Here is an 8,849-nt window from a genome sequence, read left to right on the forward strand (position 1 = left end):
AATTTGGGCACCCTTCGGGTGATGGGCCTAGAAGGGGTGACACCTAACATTGGGGGGGCAAGATAACAGATGAACTACTGAGAAGGGAGTCTCGTCTGATATATGAACTCAAAAGTTTGGCACCAGGAGGCATGAACGAGGAGCTGCTATACACGGGCTTTTACAAAAAGCTTTAGGCAACTGTTCCTATGGTCTTTTTGGGATTGCCATGAACATAATCGTATATAGCACCACCCGCATGATGATGCTTGGATATATATTCCCTCTAGGCTGTTTGGTGCTGTGCCACTTTGCTTTATTATGCCTTTTGCATTCTAGGTAGCATCTACAGGGAACTCGAGATGTTATCTACACCATGCAGCTCTACTGGAGTATGGGCAAGATTGAATCCTCTAAAGAAGAATATACCATTTGAAGGAACTATTGGGAACCACAGGGGATCTATCTTCTGGATAGTAAAGATATATTCACATTGTCAACATTATGTGTGGGAATGGCTATTAATGTGCGTCTCTTTGGTGACTTTATTTGCAGCACCAGTAATAACGTATGGTATATATTAGCTGGATAGGGTGCTCCCTACCAGCACTGTCTCTTTTGTATGTTTGCAATATCTTACTAGCAATATGCTGTGATAGAGGCTATATGCCGCCCCTTTGCCTATTATGACATGTAAGTCACAGTAACGACTGTTGTCATTGCGACGATCTTGGGGCCTACAAAGTTTAGTTTCTGGCCCATGGGAGAATCCCCTTGGTAGTTTGACATTATGTGTGTGTGCAGCGAATGAACATCTGAAGTGCGGGTTTATGCGTGGTTGTTGCGTGCCCTGGCCAGGGTAAGTTTGGTGAGTGCCTGCGCAGAAAGCCTGATTGTATGGCCCCAGGGCGCGTATCACGCACTGTTGTTGTATGTGACCGCCCTGACTGAACCCAACAAGACACCGTACTTGTGGGCGGAAGGAGATACTCACCAGCTCTATGTGTTGAACTCTAATGGCGCTCAACACATGCGCACTGTGTCATAGTCAGGAGCAGAGGAAAATCCTTAACGAGTTAATTGATACGCCGACAGGATGAAACTGTGCCGCCATTGCTCTGCACACCTGGTAGATGTCATAATGCTTTTTATTTCTATTTAAACTTGGAAACGTACTACTTCTGACAATACTGACCTTGAGGAAGACGCTTGCAGCGTCAATACGCGTGGGTCTTGGTATTTACACAGCCTCTTTGATCAGATAGGCCGGACATCCTAGAGGTGCAGGGTATATGGAAGGTTAGGTAAGAGCCCTTCCTTTGCTGAGGGGTTGGAACGGGTAGAAGGCATTTTGCCTGTGCATTTCCAGCATTTGGGACATTTTTTGTCTGCCCCCCCCCCCCCCTTCCCTGCAAGTACTGACAGGCAGGAAAATAGGATGAAATGGCTCTAACGTACCTGCCAACTATACTGGCACACAGGGTCATTGGATATATAACCTCTGTGTATTGACTGGCCTATGTGATCTGTTCATGCGTATTTGTACTATACTAAGTACTAGGCTGTTTTGTGATTTACATATATTGTTGGTATTTACCTGTTATTGATGTGGACCCAGTACCCAAAAACTATGTCATGGGTTTTTAAATGTTTTTAGCATTTTTTGTGTGTACTGTTTCGAAATAAAGACTGTTTATATTTTTTCAGTATTATTGTGGTGATCCCAATTTTTGTGCATACACGTTCTCTTGTTTGGTATACTATATAAAGTATGCATATGGTGATCCCCTTATCTTAATATAAGGTGGATGGTGCCCGCTCAATCATATTTGGCAATTTGGGCATTTTTAATTAGAGGTGTACTCACTTATGTTGCCAGCGGTTTAGACATTAATGGCTGTGTGTCGAGTTATTTAGAGGACACACCAAATTTACACTGTTATACAAGCTGCACGCTAACTAATTTACATTGTATCAAAGTGTCAGATCTTCAGCGTTGTCCCAAGAAAAGATAAAATATTTATAAAATCGTGGAGGGGTGTACTCTTTTTTTTTTAGATACTGCATATCTGATTAGTACTATGGGCTCAGCATGATAGTAGCATGGTGTCAAGCTGCTGTTACATTTCTATTTCTCCGGTGTCAGTACAATGCCAGAATTACTTCGAGACAAGATAAAGACTGGTTGCTCTGGGCAGTCTGACTTTTATAAGCATTCTCAGGCAGTTCATCCCTAGTACTAACATTCTCTGCAGAAAACTGTGTCCAAGTCTCACATCATAAGAATAATGTGCCATGTCATTGAACATTCCTGTTTATTTAGGGAATATACTGTATATTGTATTTGAGCTGTATGACCATGCACAGTCAGTAATATTTTTGCATGTAAATCACCGGAGTTCCATTATAATTTAGTTTCCATTTGAAAAAAAAAAGTGGAGAGCTTTTTTAAGCAGCTAACCAGCACTTTTGCTTACCAGAAATCCTTCTGCAAGAGTGATTATTGAAGGTAATGCTGGAAATAATAATTAACTGCTACTAATTATAGCGATTAAGTAACACTGATTGCTTAGCATCCTTTGCACATTACTACATACATAAAGCGTCTGTATAACATTTTTATCCATCTGCAAGGTGTGATTATGCACAAATAGTACACAATGAAATGTTTATCCATCTATTATAAAGATCATTAAGGATCCTGCCTATGGCTCAAAGAATCTGCTTTGAACAAACTTGACATAAGCAACTCCACTTAGCAGGTCCCAAAATTACATCGGCCTTCACCCTTTAACCCGTATAAAGACATCTGGGTTTACAAAAGGTTCTACTTGTCCAGCGTCTTCAAAGTATCTATTGGCTTGAGAATTGAGCTTGAGGTAAGAGTGGTCAAACAAGCTGGGTCAATAGCTGCAGAAACAAGAACATGTACAAAATCAGGAGACGTATTGAAGCCTGACTTATAGCCAGGAAATAAACTGATACAACAACATTCTGAGTGTGCTAAAGTAACTGTGAAAATTGAATACATGAATTTGGATTTTCATTACTGCTCTATAGACTATATTTATAAAATATAGGTATTTTTCATATAGTTTGAAAAGTATATTGGCCCATTTGCCAAAAACAATGACACGTCTATGTAGATGGGAACCTATGGAATCAACCTTGGTCAGGGTTAGAATAACAGCAGTGATAGCACACCCAGTGTACAGAGAAAGCAAATACAAAAACTGGGAGTTTCAATAATACATGGTGCTACCCTGATGGTCACATAGTGAGTAACTAACGAAACCTACTGTCCAGACAAACAATAATCTGGTCAGCAGAAAAACACTTTCAAGCATCAAAGATTGACCTTGATGGACTTAGGTCTTTTGTCAACCTATATAAAGCTATGAAAAAGCTTGGGGTAAAACAACACCCAAAGAGGGTATTTTTACTACTTCCTGATCAGCGAAATGTTGGCATTGCTGCCTCTATCGCCAACTCAATGTCACTGCAGCAGATATCTATCTATCTGTCTATCTATCTATCTATCTATCTATCTATCTATCTATCTATCTATCTATCTATCTATCTTTTATCTATCATCTATCTATTATCTATCTATCTATCTATCTATCTTTTATCTATCTATCTGTCTATCTCAATAATAAATTATGCAAACATCATGCCTGTAGAGAATCATGCTGTTTCCTTTATCATTCATGTCTGAACATGCTCCTGCTGTCTTTGCCTTTGTTGTTGGAAGCTCACATTAATACTGCGAATGTCACTGTGTGACAGTAGCATGTTTCAGTTTAACGGACTCATTTTCTAATTCATCCTTATTTTGAAGCAGTGGGCTCATTATTAGAGTAATTGTCTCCCTGTTGGATGCCATGTGTGGGGCTCCTCCTTAAAGGGACTCTGTCACCTGAATTTGAAAGGAACAATTTTCAGTCATATGGGCCTGCCTTACGCAGGCGTGTACTATGGAGGACAGAGAATGAACTTCAATCCAATATTGCAGCCAGCATGCAGCCAGCGGGTAAGGAAAAAGTGAATCAAACACCCGAAAACCCCGCCCATATGACTGAAAATTGTTCCTTTCAAATTCAGGTGACAGAGTCCCTTTAAAGCCCCAGCAGTCAGTCTCTGGCTTCCATGTATTGGTTTCACTCTTGCTCACTCCTGCTTTCCAACTCTGGCACAAGCCTGTTTATTCCTGTCCTTTAACTAGGCTTGTATTTGACTACCCGATTGCCTTTTGATTTTGTTCCTGACTTTGACGTCCTGGCTCGCATCTGGCTAATTGATTATTTTTTGATGACCCACTCCACCAACCAGCAGCCTCTTCGTGGACTCAACGCAGTGGGCTCCTGTACAAGTGCAGATCCCTCTATAGGAGAAAGGTCAGGATTCCATTGAGACCTGCTAGACAAAGTGTGCAAAGCCTTTCTGTGAAAGCCCTATTAAGAGCTGCCGACCTGCCACTTGACAGTGCTTTATTACAGTGCCATGCAAGGCCCAATATAGTGCTCATGTAATGTTACCATACAACGCTAGAATAATGCCAACCTACAGTGACTAAATAGCTCTGCCACATAGTACACAATTAACGCTGGTAAACAATGCTTACATAACAGTGCTATAGAGATCTTTACTTGATTTGCATGCTTGTAGAGTTGCATTTATCCTGACTGATCACTGCACATCACTGAGAAAGCAGAAAGTCAGCACTAAAAAGTGATAATTCTCATAGACTCTGTAATGTTTTCTGTTAGCCTTGACATCTTTGAATTAATATTCCTTTATGTGCTGTATAACGCCATTAAAACTGTAGAGTACAAGTTAGCTGTGAGCATTGCGGTGCTTACCGTCTTCCACAATTATCATCCTGAGAACACTTACTCTTAGTAAACACACTAGATGCATAAAAAAGAACAAAAGAGGCTATTTTTGACCAATGTTTACTGTGCAGTCTGTGACTGTGCGTCTTTTTATATTATTGTAATGAATCTTGGTTATTTTGCCATGATGCACTTGAGCCAATGATCTAAGACTTGTCTCCATAGCAACATATCTGTTTGTACCTAGTGATAAAACATAACTGTGGCTTGAATTAAATAATCCATTAAAATGTCTTTATTACCGTAGACGATCATGGCAATTTATTGAAGACTCGACAGCAGGCCTTCTAATTGGTTTGTATATAGGGCTTTATGCCCTTCATGTAAAGTAGAATATGCAGGTTGCTTCTTGAAGTAGTAAGGAATTTGGCTTTAGAAAATTGCTATTTTTTTGCTATACAAACTACTGCGACTCATAAGTCAGCATTGTTGTCCTGCAATTCTGGGGTCTTCAAACTATATCCAAGAAAGGGCAACATCTGCACTTAGTTTGTACATTATCTCGAGCTCTTACTTGTGGGTTCTTACACTGGTTAGTTACTTTCATACTTGGCAACCATTTAGATTATCTGGGACCAACTTCTAAACTGGCCTACACAAGGGGATGGGTTTGATATAACCACAGCCTAAATTTGGGTTATTTGGGAATGTTCTTGCATGTTCCTCGTCTTGACTTTTTGCCTCTATCTGTTGGTCAGTATATTACTGGCTTTTTGAACTTCTTAACTACCTATGACATATGTTTTCATCATAGGTCATTGGTGGGATTTACATTTTTAGCAAAAGGTTCCATATTTGTGCTAAGAAACCATGCCCATTTTAAAACACACCCATTGTAAAGCCAGACCCATTTTTACATACTTTCCTCAACCACAAAATACAAGTAACAGGAGCTAAAAGTAAAAGTGCGTTCCCCTTCTTACCCAACCTCTCCCTCCATTGTTAGTCTCCCTCCCTCCTGAAATATGCACGTTGTTCCAGTCACTGTCAGATACTTCCTACTATAGGGTATAATATTAAAGGATGTTTTACGAGTTTTAAAAACTAATACTAAAGTAACACTGCCGAAATAGGAAAGGACGACCTGCTATCCATCTGTCACCTCAACTGTCTGCAGGCCACATACACTCACCGGCCACTTTATTAGGTACACCATGCTAGTAACGGGTTGGACCCCCTTTTGCCTTCAGAACTGCCTCAATTCTTCGTGGCATAGATTCAACAAGGTGCTGGAAGCATTCCTCAGAGATTTTGGTCCATATTGACATGATGGCATCACACAGTTGCCGCAGATTTGTCGGCTGCACATCCCAAAGATGCTCCATACAAGGCAGGATGGATCCATGCTTTCATGTTGTTTACGCCAAATTCTGACCCTACCATCCGAATGTCGCAGCAGAAATCGAGACTCATCAGACCAAGCAACGTTTTTCCAATCTTCTACTGTCCAATTTCGATGAGCTTGTACAAATTGTAGCCTCAGTTTCCTGTTCTTAGCTGAAAGGAGTGGTACCCGGTGTGGTCTTCTGCTGCTGTAGCCCATCTGCCTCAAAGTTCGATGCACTGTGCGTTCAGAGATGCTCTTAGGCCTACCTTGGTTGTAACGGGTGGCGATTTGAGTCACTGTTGCCTTTCTATCAGCTCGAACCAGTCTGCCCATCCTCCTCTGACCTCTGGCATCAACAAGGCATTTCCGCCCACAGAACTGCCGCTCACTGGATTTTTTTTCTTTTTCGGACCATTCTCTGTAAACCCTAGAGATGGTTGTGCGTGAAAATCCCAGTAGATCAGCAGTTTCTGAAATACTCAGACCAGCCCTTCTGGCACCAACAACCATGCCACGTTCAAAGGCACTCAAATCACCTTTCTTCCCCATACTGATGCTCGGTTTGAACTGCAGGAGATTGTATTGACCATGTCTACATGCCTAAATGCACTGAGTTGCCGCCATGTGATTGGCTGATTAGAAATTAAGTGTTAACAAGAAGTTGGACAGGTGTACCTAATAAAGTGGCCAGTGAGTGTATATGTGAAATACCGCAACACCCTGACCATATCTCTTTCTGATGCTCCATAGGCTTTCATGGTAAGATACTTCTGGGTCACTAAGAGTGCAGTCTGCAGAGCTGTGACATCACAGAGAAGCAGAGAAGAACAATGCTGGACACCGGAGAAAATGGCAGTTGGTCAATATATTAATGCAATCACACTGTATAACATGCATGTACATACACATTTGATCAATATAAAAATTAGTAGGAGTGTTTAACCCCTTCATGACCTTGGGATTTTCCGTTTTTCCGTTTTCATTTTTCGCTCCCCTTCTTCCCAGAGCCATAACTTTTTTACTTTTTGGTCAATATGGCCATGTGAAGGCTTATTTTTTGCGGGACGAGTTTTAATTTTGATTGACATCATTGATTTTACCATGTCGTGTACTAGAAAGTGCGATAAAAATTCAAATTGCGGTGAAATTGCAAAAAAAGTGCACTGCCACACTTGTTTTTTGTTTGGCTTTTTTGCTAGGTTCACTAAAAGCTAAAACTGACCTGCCATTTTGATTTTCCAGGTGATTCATAGACACTAAACATGACTAGGTTCTTTTTTATCTAAGTGGTGAAAAAAAATTCCAAACTTTGCTAAAAAAAAAAAAATTGTGCCATTTTCCGATACCCGAAAGCGTCACCATTTTTCGTGATCTCGGGTCGGGTGAGTGCTTATTTTTTGTATGCTGAGCTGATGTTTCTAATGATACCATTTTTGTGCAGATAAGTTCTTTTGATCGCCCGTTATTGCATTTTAATGCAATGTCACGGCGACAAAAGAAACGTAATTAGGTTGTTTCAATTTTTTTTCTCTCTATGCCATTAGCGATCAGGTTAATCCTTTTTTTATTGATAGATCGGGCGATTCTGAACTCGGCGATACCAAAGATGTGTATATTTGATTTTTTTATTGTTTTACTTTGAATGGGGCGAAAGGGGGGTGATTTAAACTTTTATATATTTTTTATTTTTTTCATATTTTTGTAAACTTTTTTTGAACTTTTGCCATGCTTCAATAGCCTCCATGGGAGGCTAGAAGCTGGCACAACTGGATCGGCTCAGCTACCCAGGAGCGATCATGTGATTGCTCCTATGTAGCTGAATTACAGGCTTGCTATGAGCGCTGACCACAGTGTGGCGCTCACAGCAATCCAGCATCAACAACCATAGAGGTCTCAAGGAGACCCCTGTTTACTATGCCGACGCATTGCTGACCCCCGATCATGTGACGGAGGTCGGTGATGCGCTCATTTCCGGCCCGATGGCCGGAAGCAGTAGTTAAATGCCGCTGTCAGCGTTTGACAGCGGCATTTAACTAGTTAGTAGGGACAGGTGGATCACGATTCCACCCGTCGCTATTGCGGGCACATGTCAGCTGTTCAAAACAGCCGACATGTCCCGGCTTTGATGCGGGCTCACCGCCGGAGCCCGCATCAAATCAGGTGATCTGACCTCGGACGTACTATCCTGTCCAAGGTCAGAAAGAGGTTAAACTTAACATGCACCCTATTCAAGTCAATAGGGTGTCTTATTAAAGCAGGTAGGGTCAGATTTTCTAGATACCTAGATAAATCCATAAATAGCCAAGATTTCTTGCACTTCCATAAATATATAAGCCAAAAGATTAAATGGGAAGCTTATGCCATAAAATAACAAAGTTTATTGAAACACATTTTAACAAAGTTTAAAATTGATTCAGGGACACAAATCCAAAAAAGCCGCCTTTATAAGGAGTACACCAAATGTAATAAGACAAATGTCATAATAAGAAAATCACCTTGAATATGTATACTCAGGCTAAAAAATGTCATGAATATGTCAGTGCATACAATAGACTATAAACATAAATGGATTTAAAGTGAATTAAAAAAAGACCACAATGGTTTAAAAAATGGCAGTGTATAAAGAGTTAACCTGAGAATAATTCCAC

At 40.7% G+C, this 8,849-nt stretch overlaps 1 long non-coding RNA gene across 1 annotated transcript; it reads right to left on the reverse strand.

The window, feature by feature from the left end:
* Positions 1–2,612: 2,612 nt before the first annotated feature.
* LOC143793772 (uncharacterized) lies at positions 2,613–5,999 on the reverse strand. Its single transcript, XR_013220250.1, has 3 exons — positions 5,959–5,999; positions 4,939–5,057; positions 2,613–2,889 (listed from the first exon to the last, which is right to left on the reverse strand). It is a non-coding gene; the product is annotated as an uncharacterized LOC143793772 (long non-coding RNA).
* Between the last annotated feature and the right edge of the window lie 2,850 nt (positions 6,000–8,849).

The sequence above is a fragment of the Ranitomeya variabilis genome, chromosome 1 (genome assembly GCF_051348905.1).
Source record: "Ranitomeya variabilis isolate aRanVar5 chromosome 1, aRanVar5.hap1, whole genome shotgun sequence".
NCBI classification, from domain to species: domain Eukaryota; kingdom Metazoa; phylum Chordata; class Amphibia; order Anura; family Dendrobatidae; genus Ranitomeya; species Ranitomeya variabilis.